General features: G+C 38.0%; 1 protein-coding gene across 4 annotated transcripts in view; it reads left to right on the top strand.

The window, feature by feature from the left end:
• Nucleotides 1–13,236, top strand: part of MOB2 (MOB kinase activator 2) — a 120,850-nt gene that overhangs the window by 45,402 nt on the left and 62,212 nt on the right. The gene's annotated exons all lie outside the window — the stretch shown is intronic.

Raw genomic sequence — 13,236 nt, 5'->3', positions numbered from 1 at the left:
CATTTGAATCTGTATTAGGGGAAGTGCAGGTTGTCTGTGCTCAGGTTAAATTGTTCTCCAGCTGCAGTACGTATTTCAAACTCGATAGCACAGAGTGCTGTGCATAGGTGTTGCAAATACCAATTTACAAGTTTAAATGCATCTTGCTCTTGAGGAAGAAATAAGTAGTGGATAACATGATCTCTGTGCCAGCTCACTACCTTACACATGTTTGTTTTTGTGAAAATCAAAACAAAAAAATCCTTACGTGTTTTAGGATTGAATAGTGGTAAGCTGGATTCTTTGATAAGTTTAAGAGGAGCATGACATGTTCTTTTCTTTTGCAAGCTTTTTCTTGAATGTCATTAGTCCTTTCATAGAGCAGTAGCTTGCCAGAAAAGGAATTGCAGTAGTTTGTCAGTGTTTGAGTCACCACTGATTCTTTGCTGAAAGTAAGTCTTCATTTTTTCCTATTGTGCGTATCTTTTGTTGTTGTTGTAGTAAATGCCAGGATTTTAGGTTGCTGTTGCTTCTGCAGCAGTAACTTCAGAAATTTTGTAACCTTTCTTGACTTGTGGTATGTGTAATTGGAGCACAGTGCAGTATGACAAGGAGAGGGCCAATCTTTCTTTAGATACAAGGAAAGAGCACAGAAGTGATATAGTGTAACTTTGAGCGAGGCTTGAAAAAAATCCTGTCTTCTCAAGAAGCTTGTTGAGTTCATGGTAGTGTTTTTCACCTTTCTGTCATGAAAAAAAATGTGGAAAAGAACTTTTAAATTGAATCTTTTTGCACTGTCTATAGAGAAGGACAAAACATAGCTTAAAGATTGACACTTAATTTTTTCTAATACACTTAGTCAAAACTTACTACAGTTGCTTTTCCTCTTCGAGCACTTACTGTTGTGCTTTTGTGGAGTTTGTGAAATTTGTTGTAGAGTTTTTGAGGAGCAAAATGATGGGATTTTGTTAGAATACCTCCAAGTGAAAGGTAGAATTTTGTGTAAAAAGATCCGTGTAAACACACATGCATATGCTTTCCTTATAGCATGTTATTGCTTTATGCCTGACTCATAGTATGAACTCTCTCTCTATTGTCATGGAGTCTCTGCAATAGCACGGTTGCTGGTCAGTGATACACATAAGGGAAGCAGTTGTTTTTTGTGTGATTGCGCCAAAATATGTGCACTGGGAGTGGAAGAGAAGGAAAAGATTACCTTAAAAGTAAGCTTCATTCTCATGTGTGTGTGGGGAAACCTTCTAGTATGTGGACTTGAAATTATCTTGATTGGTAAGTTAATAAAAAATGGTGACCTGTATTAACAAACGTCCAAGTGTTCCAGTGACATTCCCTGAATCTGGTTGTGAGTATAAATTACCACTTTTTAGGAGACGGGGGGGTGGGTGGGACACGGATGACACATGACACTGACAGACGGGACTGGGAGAGGCGGAGACATTAAAGGGGTGAGGCAGGGACTCTGGGTCTGGATTTAACGTGTTTTGTAGGTACTTGCATAATCGTTTATTTGGCACTTGCAACTTCAGAGGTAGCAATAAGACATCTCATTTGATTATCCAAATTCTTTGGTTTATATATTGTTACGTAAGTGCAGCGTATGAGGAAAATGAAATGCTGTGGTTTTTTTTTTTTTTTTAAAATAATGCTGACAGCCTGCAACAAAGCTTTATAAGAACTGTTATGTCTGGTATAGGACCAAAACTGGCTCATGCCCTGGTAATGATTCGCAGAAAACCGAAAAGCCTTGGTTTTTCACCACTTTGGGAGAATAAAGCTTTTCATCACTTAAACTTCAAATGGGTATGTGTTTAAAGGTTAACAGCAGAAGTACAATAATATCCCTTTGTAGCTTTCAGGGCTCTGAGCTGAACTTTATCTTATTTTATGTCAATGTAGTGAGTTTTTTTGTTTCTAAAACAAGCAGATAATCCATTATTATACTAGGATGTGGAGAGCCTGGTGGTATATATCAACAGAGTATAATTTTTCATTGAGTTAGTTGTCAGAAGTCAAAAATAAAACAGGAATGATTTTCTGAATGATCATCTAGCCCAAGTTTTAAAATAAGAAATGGGGGTTCAGCTGTTGGTGTGCAAGCTGATTTGTAAATAATGTGTGGGGTTAACGTATGATGCTCATTTGATGCTCTCAATATGACTGTAAACAGCTGTTCTGGGAATGCAGCAATCAGTTCAGTATCTGTTCTGGTGAATCCCTGGGATTGAGTTTAATCAGAAATGGATAGATAGCTGTGCTAACCTTTTTAAAGATTTTTTTCTTAAGAAATTTGGAGTAGCTGGAAAAAAAGAGATGAGGGTTGCAGGTTGGAGCAAAAGGCAGGTCAAAGCTGATGAAGCCATGCACGGTTAAGTTTGCTTTGTACTACTTCTTCATAGGCCCTTTCAGTAGCCAGATGGGCACTTGAAAAACCGAAGAATCCTGTGCTGGCACAGGAGCTTGAAGGGTAGATGTGAAGGTGAGTAGAATATAAAGGTTAAATACAATCGTAGAGTGAGTATGGGTGCAAATTACAGATAAAGAGAAAGCTGGATAGGTAGGGGAAGAAATGCCAGCTCCACTGGACACAGAAAGGTTTCCAGTTGTAAGAGGTTTCCTTCTTTCATCACCTGGAGCTGAACCCAGCAGTCCTCTTTGCCTAGCTTGCTTGTCTAGGCTAGCAGAGCAAATGCCATTTTAAAGATGCTCGCATATAATCCTGAAACTGAGTGTGGTAGCAGCGCCTGCTCAGGTGGTAGAGGTCTGCCATGGATCCTGAATTGCATACTTTTACACACTTCCAGGATCTGAAGATGATTGAGTTTTGCAATATAGAAATTACTTTTCAATTTTTTAAATAGGAAACAGTGTACAAAATCTCTTGGTTTTTGGAGGGAAGAGAATAGTATGATAATCAGCACCAGAAAAAATGGTTTACAATCCATATGTGCAACAAGGCTGCTTTAAGGCCTGCAGTCTTTAACCATTGCATTTTGAAACTTGAGTTGCTTGACATTGTGTGCCCAAAATTGCTTTAACATACATCTTTTTGGATATGTACTGTGTGGCTAAAATCCAGGGAAAAACCCCCTTGTTTATTACACTGGTGATATCCCGTAAAAGTTGCTCTGACTATATACTTTTTAAAAGTTTTGATTATTGAACTAGAAGCAGTTTTAGGACAACCTGTACTGCATCTCAGTATTTTTTGGTTTTGCTTCTAGACATGACAAGTATAGGTACTGATTATTCTTTACGCTTTTACTTTTAAATTATGTGACTGCAAAGATACAGCCAGGCATTTTTTGCTAATTGTTCCTTTACTCTTTTTTTTTAAGGTAAAGAAATGAGATTTACTTACAGTATAAGTGAATGTTAGTATTTCTTGGTAGAGAAGCTTGCTTGCTCTCTTTAAACATCTGACAGAAGATGGTGTCAGCTGCACAAAGGCCTAGTGTGAAAATGGCCCATTATGAGCTACTCAATCTACTGGAGAGTTTAAAGTCTTCCTCAGCAACACACTGTACTATCTAACCCTAAGCATTTTAATCCATTTTTGTTCTATTTCTGCTGTCTAAAATTGGAGAATACTCTACATTGCAGAGATGTAAATGGCTTGGCTAATGATGTGATAATTGACCTTTGAAAATTGTATGCTAATTTGTATAGGTTTTGCTTGTGTCCTGTTCACAGCACTGTAGACGAGACTGCTTTTATGCCTGTAGCTTAGTAACTTTAAGCAAATTTACATGAACTTCGTTAAAAATCCAAGCAAAATAAATAAGTAAGTAAATAACAACAACAACAACGATAATGGCACCAGTAATAAAACATTAGATAAATAGTAGATATTCCAGAACAGGGTGTAAGGAGAATCCCCCTTCTCAATTTGTGCAGGCTTTCTTTTGCCCTCTTTTGCCCATCTGTTGGGAATCTAAAATTATGTTTAGAGTGGGTTTAATGATTGGCTTTTGAATTAATTCTTCTGAATCATGAATGCAAACTAACAACTCTGTGACTGTGACCCTAAACAGTATGCTTTTATACATCCAAGATTTAAGTTAAATCCCCAGTGTCTAAGTTGAAATTCTATAAAAGGGCATGTGTATAGAAGGAATGGCTCAAACAGGTACCCAACCTCCTCTTGAAAATAAGTTCCCAACCTCTGTGATTGTCATGCCTGTGTTTCACCCAGCACAGTTAAAAAGCTGTGCTCTAGTGGAAGTATATGGGTAAATACAACTAGAAACTAGACAGGTTAAAATGTATGACTGTAGTCTTAATATTCCTTTTAAATCCTGGAAGAAGTAAAGATGGAATCCGTAAAGAAGGGAAGCATAAGACAAGTGCAATCTTAAGTAAGTTGGATGCGTTGGTAGACTTCTTGTGGGGAAACAATAGGCTATATGAGATATGTACCCTTAGATATGTATGAAGAAAAAAAAGTATTTGACCATCATACACATATGTGAGGGTGCATATGGTGCTAAAATTATGATGGTTAAAATATTTCAGGAACATTCAAGAGCCTTTCAAATGAAAGGGTGATACCACCAGAAAACAGTGGTTTTGAGGCAACTGTAGCCTGTCATATGAAGCTTTGTGACTTCATTAATGTGGCAGCCAGTTTTTCAAATTTAAACTGAGTCGCTTCTTGGTTATTCAGAGTTTTCAACCAAAAACTGGTTCTCTCATCTAACTTGGGTCTTCACAGCAAGATTTGTCACTCCCCTTAAGTTGTCCTTCTGGATAAATGGCATAGTAAAAGGATAAAAATTCTGGTGGTAGCTTAGAAGTTCTGCTTTTAACATTGAGTTACTCCATCTTTTGCCAGGAAGAAAATGTTTCATTCCCAAAGTAGGATTATTTTGCTTTGTTCTCGCAGTTCACCTATTGGCTACTGAAAAAGTATATTGCTATATCTCTGAAGGCACTTAAGATCAGCTTTCTAGGGTAAACACTTCTAGGACATAAGACTGCATATAGGGATGGGATACATTATGTAAGTGAGGAGTTAGGGGTTACCTTGTGTTGTAGGTTTTCCCATTGCATAAGCTAGATGGACTACTTCTCAGTGGAAGTCTATAAAACCAGAAGTGTGGTCAGGGAGCAGTTGTGCAAAGTTTGGATGAAATTTAGTGTTGGGTGTACAACTATTTTATTTTATTTTCTGACTTGAGGATGGTAGCGTATAAAGTAAGAATCTAGTAAATTATGCTTTACCTACAATATTGCCTTGAGACCTGAGCTCCATGTTAAACAAAAATCTTTAGAGAAGGTATGTGTGTGTGCACAGATGAGAGAACGAAGGGCAGTTATTCAGAACTGCAGCTTTTCTCATGTAAGAGGTATTTTGAAAGGCATGAGGCCTAAGCAGTGAGGTTTGAATTGAGAGCTGAGGATTTCTGAATTGTTATTCTTTCATTTGGTGCTTGGCTTTGCATGAGTCACTTCAACTCATAAAACCCTAGACTTTGTATCTTCTCAGTTTCTGGCTGTCCAAGTGCTTCCCAAAGTGTCATTATTGCCATTTTATGCTTTGGGAAAAGGAGATACTGAAGTGGAGGATATGAGCTCACCGGTAAATGTAGCAGATTCTTTATTCCTGGCTTTAAACCATTTAAGTATCAGGGAGTCTAGCATTTATAGCTACCAGCTATCTGATATTGCAAGTCCAGTCTTCTGTCCTTACTAGAGTTTTACTTCACATTCGCTGCTGTGCCTTAACTAATACAATGAAAATGCACAGTGCAGATGGTACCCTGTGTGTCTTATCCTTAGTAATGTAGAAAGACAGAAACAGCGCTGAGGTTTTGATTCCGTTTCCAAACCGTTGCCTTTTATCTGCTCTACTTTATAGCCGTTTCTTACAGGGATTTTCCACTCTAATGACTGTAACAATCACTGAGATGACACAGGTTGCAGGGATCGAGGGCTTTTTTCCAAAGCGCCATAAGAATTTCCAAAAGTGCTATATACATATTAGTTAATGTTCTGATGTCCTCAGATATGATGTCCAGACTCTGACTGGGTTGAAGTATTCTTGCCTTTCTTTGAAGGATGGATGACTAGGATTATGCCTGGGTTTCATCTACAAAGACTTTTTTTGTTGAACATTTAGGATCTTGCAAAAATGTGAGTAACAGCAGCTGAAGTGCAATTTGACAAGGGCTTTGTTAGGATCACCTAAAAAGCTGGTGTTCAAATGATTTATGTTGCTGCCTTTGCCATTGACACACACGGTATTTTTCACTCTGTACTTAATTTCAGAGAAGCTGTTTCATTATGTGCATTGATTTCAAAGTATAGAATAAGCTGCAAAAATAATACTGTATTTATTTGTTTTGAGATAGTCAATTCTCTCTGAAGGTATCTTGCATAAAGCATGTCTGACACATGACTCTGCAAGTGCAGGGTGATAATTTTTATGATCAGAATTTATTCTGAAATGTTTGGATTCTCCACATTTCTCCTCTGTTCATACCAGTCAGCAACTGATAGATTAGCTTAAAGTTTCTGATTATAGTTGTCTTCCTGTAATATGTATTTGGCTTTACTTTTTTTTTGTTTGTTTTTTTTTTTTTTTTCCTAATCTTTGGTGTCCCACTCCCCCACCCCCACTACACACAAGCCCCATTTCCCACAAATAATTCCTTTGGTCAAAGCCAACTATATTCCATGGGTGCTGAAGTGTGTGTTTGTTTAGATTTGTACTGGGTACTGAATTGCAGAGTTGATCAGTGTTTCCCTTCCCAAGTAAGCATTTTTGCACAGATCTTTCAGACCCACCTGAATTAGGAACTGCAAAAGAACAACTTAGTGGCTGCCAGATTGTCGTCTTTTGCAGGTGTAAATGTTAAACTTAAGTAAATAACTTTCTTAAGTTTATAATATTTGGCAATAAGAATCTGCATCTGCAGTCTGAACTGGGGACTTCCTTTGCCCTAGTGTGAGAGGAGCATCCCATCAGTCCGCCCATGCAGTGGCAAGGATAGTAATAGAAGAGATGAATGAATCTTTGAGGACACTGGGGAGGACGTGCAAGAGCAAGCTCATAATTAAATTTAAAAAGAGATTCAGAGAGTGAGAGCCTGGCACTTTTCATTTGTTTCAAATTAAAAATATTTTAATGACCGAGCACATAGTTGTACATCTTACTACCTGTTGTATTCACTAACCTATGTATGGCATGTAGTCTGTCTTATACAATTGGATAATAAAGGTATATATATTTTATTTCCTGATGCCTCTTGTTTTTAATGATTTTTTTTCTGTATTTGACCAAAATTACAACCCTTTTTTAATATTTAAAGAATTTTCCTTCCTTTCCTTTGTTAAAGGTTCTATATGTCAAAAGTTTTACTTGTGGAATACCAGCTTTCTGTATTGGAATCTGGGTGCTGTTTCACTATTAACAGAACCAATCTAGTTTTAAACTTTTTTTTAGTAGAAAAATTGCTTGTAGCTTTTAGCACCTTAGTGTGAGACCACTTAGCTAAATTTAAAAAAAAGGAAAAAAGGAAAAAAGGAAAGAAGCAAGTTGTGCAGTAGAAAACAACTACTTTATCTTTCTGCTTGTTTTATAGGCTTCAAGGATTCGTACGTGCCTGATCGTTTGTAGTTAATTTTAGCTAAAGTCTCTTTCTCAGAAATTTCTCTCCCGTTTTCCCTCAGTGGTATTTCCAGACTTCTGCTGGATTGTATCATTAGCTAAATTTTGCAGCACAGACTTTTATACCGACTGGGACTTCTGGGGTGGGGCATTTTGGTAAGTCATACAGTTGTTTCCTGCCCTTGGACTGAAGGGGCAGTGCCTGCTCTAAATTACCTGCTGGCTGCTCTTGCCAAGAACATCAATCTTCTCTTACTATTTATTATGTTGCTTTATGAGCCTCCCTTTGAGATGGACAAAGTTTTGGGGACTGATCTGAATGGGGGTCTTCATGCTCTACAGCCATTTGCCACAGTTATATAAATAACTGTTGTCCATGTGGCTGGTCTTAATGCCCATCTGCGTGAAGCAGGGCAACTTTCACCTCTCACTGAAAAATTTATTTTGCTACAGTACTTTGTTAACCCTATGCAAGGACCTCTCTTTAACGCTGAAACTAATTACTAAATTCTGTCTAGCTGCTTCTGTTTTTAAAACCTAGAAATCATTTAAGATAAGTTAAAAATAATGCAGTCGAGAACTGTGAAGTCTGATACCAAACTTGCATTGCATTAACTCTTTTGGACAGCCCTTCCAAAGAGCAATCTGTCTGTGTTCATTTGCTCCAAACCTACCTCCAGGAAAAGGCCCGAAGTGGGGGATCAAAGCAAGCAGTGTGCCAAAGGTTTGTGTTTCAGACAGTTTGGCACATACTGAAAGCTTGGTCTTTCCTGTACTAAGGCATGGGCAGATGTCCATTAAGAATGATTAGGCAAAATTTATATAAAGGCCTTGTAAAATGTGTGGGTTTTTGTGGTTCCCCCCCACTTGAGAAATTTTGTGTGGGTGTGTATTTTTTTCTAAATTTATAAACCGTGGCTTTTGCCCTCGTCCGGTAGAGACTGCTCACCCACCCTTTTCCGTTTCCAGGCGGATAGCTTTTCTGTTATTTCAGTTCTGTAACTTTCTCCAACACTGTCCTGTTTTGCTTATTATGAAGTGCTTCCAATAACCCTTTCAGTGCTGCTGTCACCTTTGCCTTAAATCAGGACTGGCTGTTGTATTAATTAAAAAAAAAAAAAAAATCTTCTCTTAAAAAGCAGAATAAATACTTCTCATATGTTACGTCTTTCTGTTTGTACATAGGGAATGTGATATAGCTTTCATCCATATATTGACCACTGTAGTGTCCCCACACAGGGTGTTTTCTTTTTTTCAATACTAAGCCAAAACTCCCACTGAAATAGGATTTCTTTACAGCTTTGGCAAAGAAATCCCTCCAGCTCTGAAGCTGAGGCAGCACCATCTTCATGTGCAGAATGAATTAGCAGAATTTGGGGAAAACATTTATTTCCAGCTATGTCTCAGAGTCAATTTTCCTGTTCTCCTCCTCTTTTACTTTTTCATTCCCTGTCCAGCAATGATTGATATTGACTTGTAAGCTCCTTGTTTCTCTAATACCAGTGTTTAAATTAAGCCTGAATTAGCTAAGTAGTTAAGTAGAAGTGAACCTGACTGACCCACTGTTTGGTGCCCTGTGTGAATCAGAACAACTACAAAGTGCTGTAAGTGTATCATCAGACTGGAAAAGTAGACTCAAATTTATTTCTTGTAACAATTCAGTGTTTCATTGATTATCTTGGGAATTAACGTGGCCAGCCCTTAAGTGCAAGTTATGTTGCAAGTTATATTGCAAGACAGTAGAAAACAAGGTTAAGCATTAGGTTAGTGGGTATTTTCCAGAAGAAAGGGAGTAAATTGTTCCCTTCAACAGTGGGACAAATTCAAATAGATTTTTCAAAAACATTGGAGGGAGTGTATCAAGGATACATGTATAAAATAACATTAAATGCTGTAGAAGTAATTTTAATACTTGTGAAAAAGCCATAGCTCTGGAAAATAGGGTACATATGGGCACACTGTCTCCTTTCTTTCCTGACCAGATGTGGAGAACTGAGGTTGCTAGTGAGTGTTGCTTTTTAGATGTAGAAAGATGTTTCATTCATATGCAAAACTTCCCCTGGATGAATAATTAAGTTCTGAGTGAACTGAAGTCTTTCCAAGTAGTAGAGGACTAGCTATTCTCTTCTGTACCCAGCTTTTTCCTTAACATGTATATTTCCTTATTAAATGGAGATATTTTTTTTTTTAAATAGTAATTGAAACAGAGATCTTTTAACACTGTTTTCAAAGCACAAAGTGGCTGGGAGACAGTTGAAAATGGTAAACCATCCATACTAATTTCTGTTATCTAAAGAACTGTACTTTGAGCTAACGTCCAGAATAACTGGGCCAAATGGTCCTGTTGAAATTCCCCTCAGAAGCAGAGCAGTAATTGGATGAATGTTTAGCTTGGGAACAAGTAATCCATGCTAAAGTTTATGGGTTCTGCTTGGGGAAGGGAATAAAAGAGAAGTGGGCTGTAAGAATGCTTTACTTGTCAGAAGGGATCTTAAGGAGACGTGAAGATGTTTTCCCTCCTCCCATGTATTTTCACCACAGTAATGATGATTCAGCTTGTGTATGCTCTCTGGAATGCGTATGTGTAGGGAGAGAGAGGAAAAAAAGGATTTCTTTAGGTGCAGCTAATTGAAAAAACTGTAGGAGATATGTTTATAGCATATTGCCTCACCATAGAGTTGCCTGCTTCAGTGAGTTTCTCATCTCCATTTTCACGTTGACTAAAAATAAGGGTTTTTTTATCTTTGTTAACCAAACACATTTCTCCAGAAGACCTCTCTGAAGCAGGAATTCATTGTTTCTGAAGCAGTTGTGTTGGCAAGTAGGCTTTAGCTGTGTTTCTGTGGTAAGTTCTTTTGTCCATGATAGCATTTTGGGATCCCAGCATCAATGTGGCTGGCTCTGGCTCTGATTGGACAGTTTATATTTAGTTGCTGGTTTCCTATAATAGTTTTCAGATGGAGATGTTAAAGAACACATACCCTTGTGCTGCAGTAATCCCTGAAAGAGCATGGGGGAGTGAAAAAGAGAAAAGCATTGATGTCTTTCGGCAGAAGTAGAGTTTGGAAAAAACAGCAGCTGCTTGCAGCAACAGAATGCTGAAATTTATTTTTAAGAAATTAGGTAGCCAGTAAAAACAAAGCTCTCAAAATCAGTGGGTACATTGCTTACATTTTGCATCCAGAAAGGACCTCGAGAAGACTGTGGGAAGGCCAGCTTTTTTTAAATTACAAAAATTGTCATTTTCCAGTTTACAGTAGTAGTCAATTGCTATTAAGTAATAGTCATCAGACATCACCTCATGATAGCTCCTGTGTTCCATATTGCTGGTGCACTTCTGATGCAAATTAGTAGAAACCTCAAAAAAACCCAGTGTCATATATGCTTTAATTATGCTGTTGGATCTTTTCTGTGGGGCATGATATATTTCAATTAAAACTGAAGACATACCAGATTTTCTCTGAGCCTGGGTTTAAGACCACCTCTACAGAAATCTTGGCTTCCAAGAAGAAAACAGAGTTCAAGTTTTTGTTTGATTCTGGGTTTGCAGAGTGTTTAGAAATTATATGTAAAATTTTTAATTTATTTGCTTTAACTATTTTTTCTTTTCTAAGTTATTAACCAAATAAATCATCCAAGTTTTCTTTTACAAGCTTCCAAGAATGTGTCTCTGCTTTATTCAGTGCTGGTAGGTAGCTCCCTGCAGGGACCTAACTTCTAGCTCTTCTGTGGCCATAGTGAATCTTCACTCACTCCTGAGGGACAGCGGAGCCTGATCATAGCAACTCTAAGAATCAGATCCTGGTGCCAGCCAGCACATAGGTAGGATCTTTGCAAAGTTGATGGCGGAGAAGAACATAAAGTGTAATTCTTTCCCGCGATGTATATGATAAAAGCAGGGTGCTGCTACCACTGTGGTGGTAATGTCTTGGACGTATTTGCAGTCCTGGCCAGTAAAACTTATTTTGAGGAAAAAAATCTAAAGCATGCTGTTTGACTTGAGCTAGTTTGCCTCATGTGGTTACACAGCACAATTTTCATTCTTTCTTCCAGTTAGTAATGGGAGGAAATCATAGAAAGCTAGGGATGTGAGAGACCTATAGAGGTCACCTAGTCAGTCCCCAGCTCTGGAGCAAGATCATCTCAAATGCCTGCAATAATGGAGACTCTGTAATCTATTCCTGTACTTAAAAACCAAACAAACATAAAAAAATCCTCAAACAAAAAAAATCTAATACTAACCTGGTTTGTTTCTTGCTTAATTCAAGTCCCTTTGTGATGGATAGCGCAGAAAACATTTTGTTTCCTTTCTCTTTACAGCAGTGTTCTACATTCTTGGAAGGTGCTATCTTGTTTTCCTCCCTCGGTTTTCTCATGCGTGAGATGGATAATATTCTTCTTGGTGCTCCCTGGGCTCCAGCTAATTCTACATCTCTCTTCAGCTAGGGTGCCAAGGGTTGGGCACAATACTCAAGATGAGGCCTGATAGAAGCTGACAATTGCTTTCTGTCTTGCAGATGCATCATATTTGTACAGCTTGGTCTCATTGTATTTTATCAACAATATGACATTGTTGATTTTTTCAGCTTGTAATTCATTGTAACCCTTTTTTCTCTCAACATCTGTGATCTAATCAGTCCCTATACAGGTATACTTGATTACACCTAACTGCATAATCTAAGGCACGTAGAAAGAAATTAAGCAATTCTCCTATTTTTTAGGCTGTTTTTCTATAACTGTTAAATTTTCAGGTGACAAATCTGAAAGAACAATGCAAAGATGGGATCAAGATGAAAATTGAGCTTGACAAACATTCTGTCTTTAGACATTTGGGCCATTAAAATACAGAATAATGTACTCAGGCCAGCGTTCTGTGGGACCCTACCCATTGCTTCCCTCTGTTTAGGTAGTGAATATTTAATCTTTATATTTGGCTAGTGTGCAGTTTTCCTATTATCCTGGAGTATTTTCACCTAGGCCACAAGTGACAGTCATTTCAACATTCATTGTTAAAAATGTTTTTCATGTGATTTATTACTTGAGTCAGTGTTGATTTGCTCACAGGCAGTAAATGATCAACAATTATCTGGAGTAATTTTTGCTTTGTGTGGTAGATTCACCCCTCTGGTCCAGACATTAAGCTGTGCAGCTGTTTAGTTCAGAGCTATCACGGAATGCTGGGGTGAACAGAAAGGGAAAGAAAACAGTCTCATCAGAGACAGTGCGATTGTGTGATTTATGCAGGGCAGCCTGCCCAGGACTGGACTGCTAGAGGATATTTTTCTCTGCAGCATTCGAGCGTGACTTTAGATCAGCCTGTTTTTAACTTTCTACATGGAAAATAAACCTTTTAACCACTAATTGTGTGCCCGTTTCCACATGTGTAGTTTCCAACTTGATATTAGGGGGAGAAAAAACACGAAAAATTCTTATTTGTTATTTTTAGGGCTTCTTATTCAGTTGCCTTGTGCTCTGACGGTAGTGCTGAAGACTTGAGCGACAGTCGCAGCAGGACTTGTATTGGAAGGACACTAATTGGAAGAAGAGCAGCTCGCCAATAAAATACAGCTTTCTGCAAGATTTATTCTTGCACATGCGGGGAGCGGTTAAGGTATTTTATAAAAACC

The sequence above is a fragment of the Buteo buteo genome, chromosome 16, assembly GCF_964188355.1.
Source record: "Buteo buteo chromosome 16, bButBut1.hap1.1, whole genome shotgun sequence".
NCBI lineage: Eukaryota > Metazoa > Chordata > Aves > Accipitriformes > Accipitridae > Buteo > Buteo buteo.
Note: the sequence above shows the minus strand (reverse complement) of the source record. Positions and strands in the feature narration are given on the sequence as shown.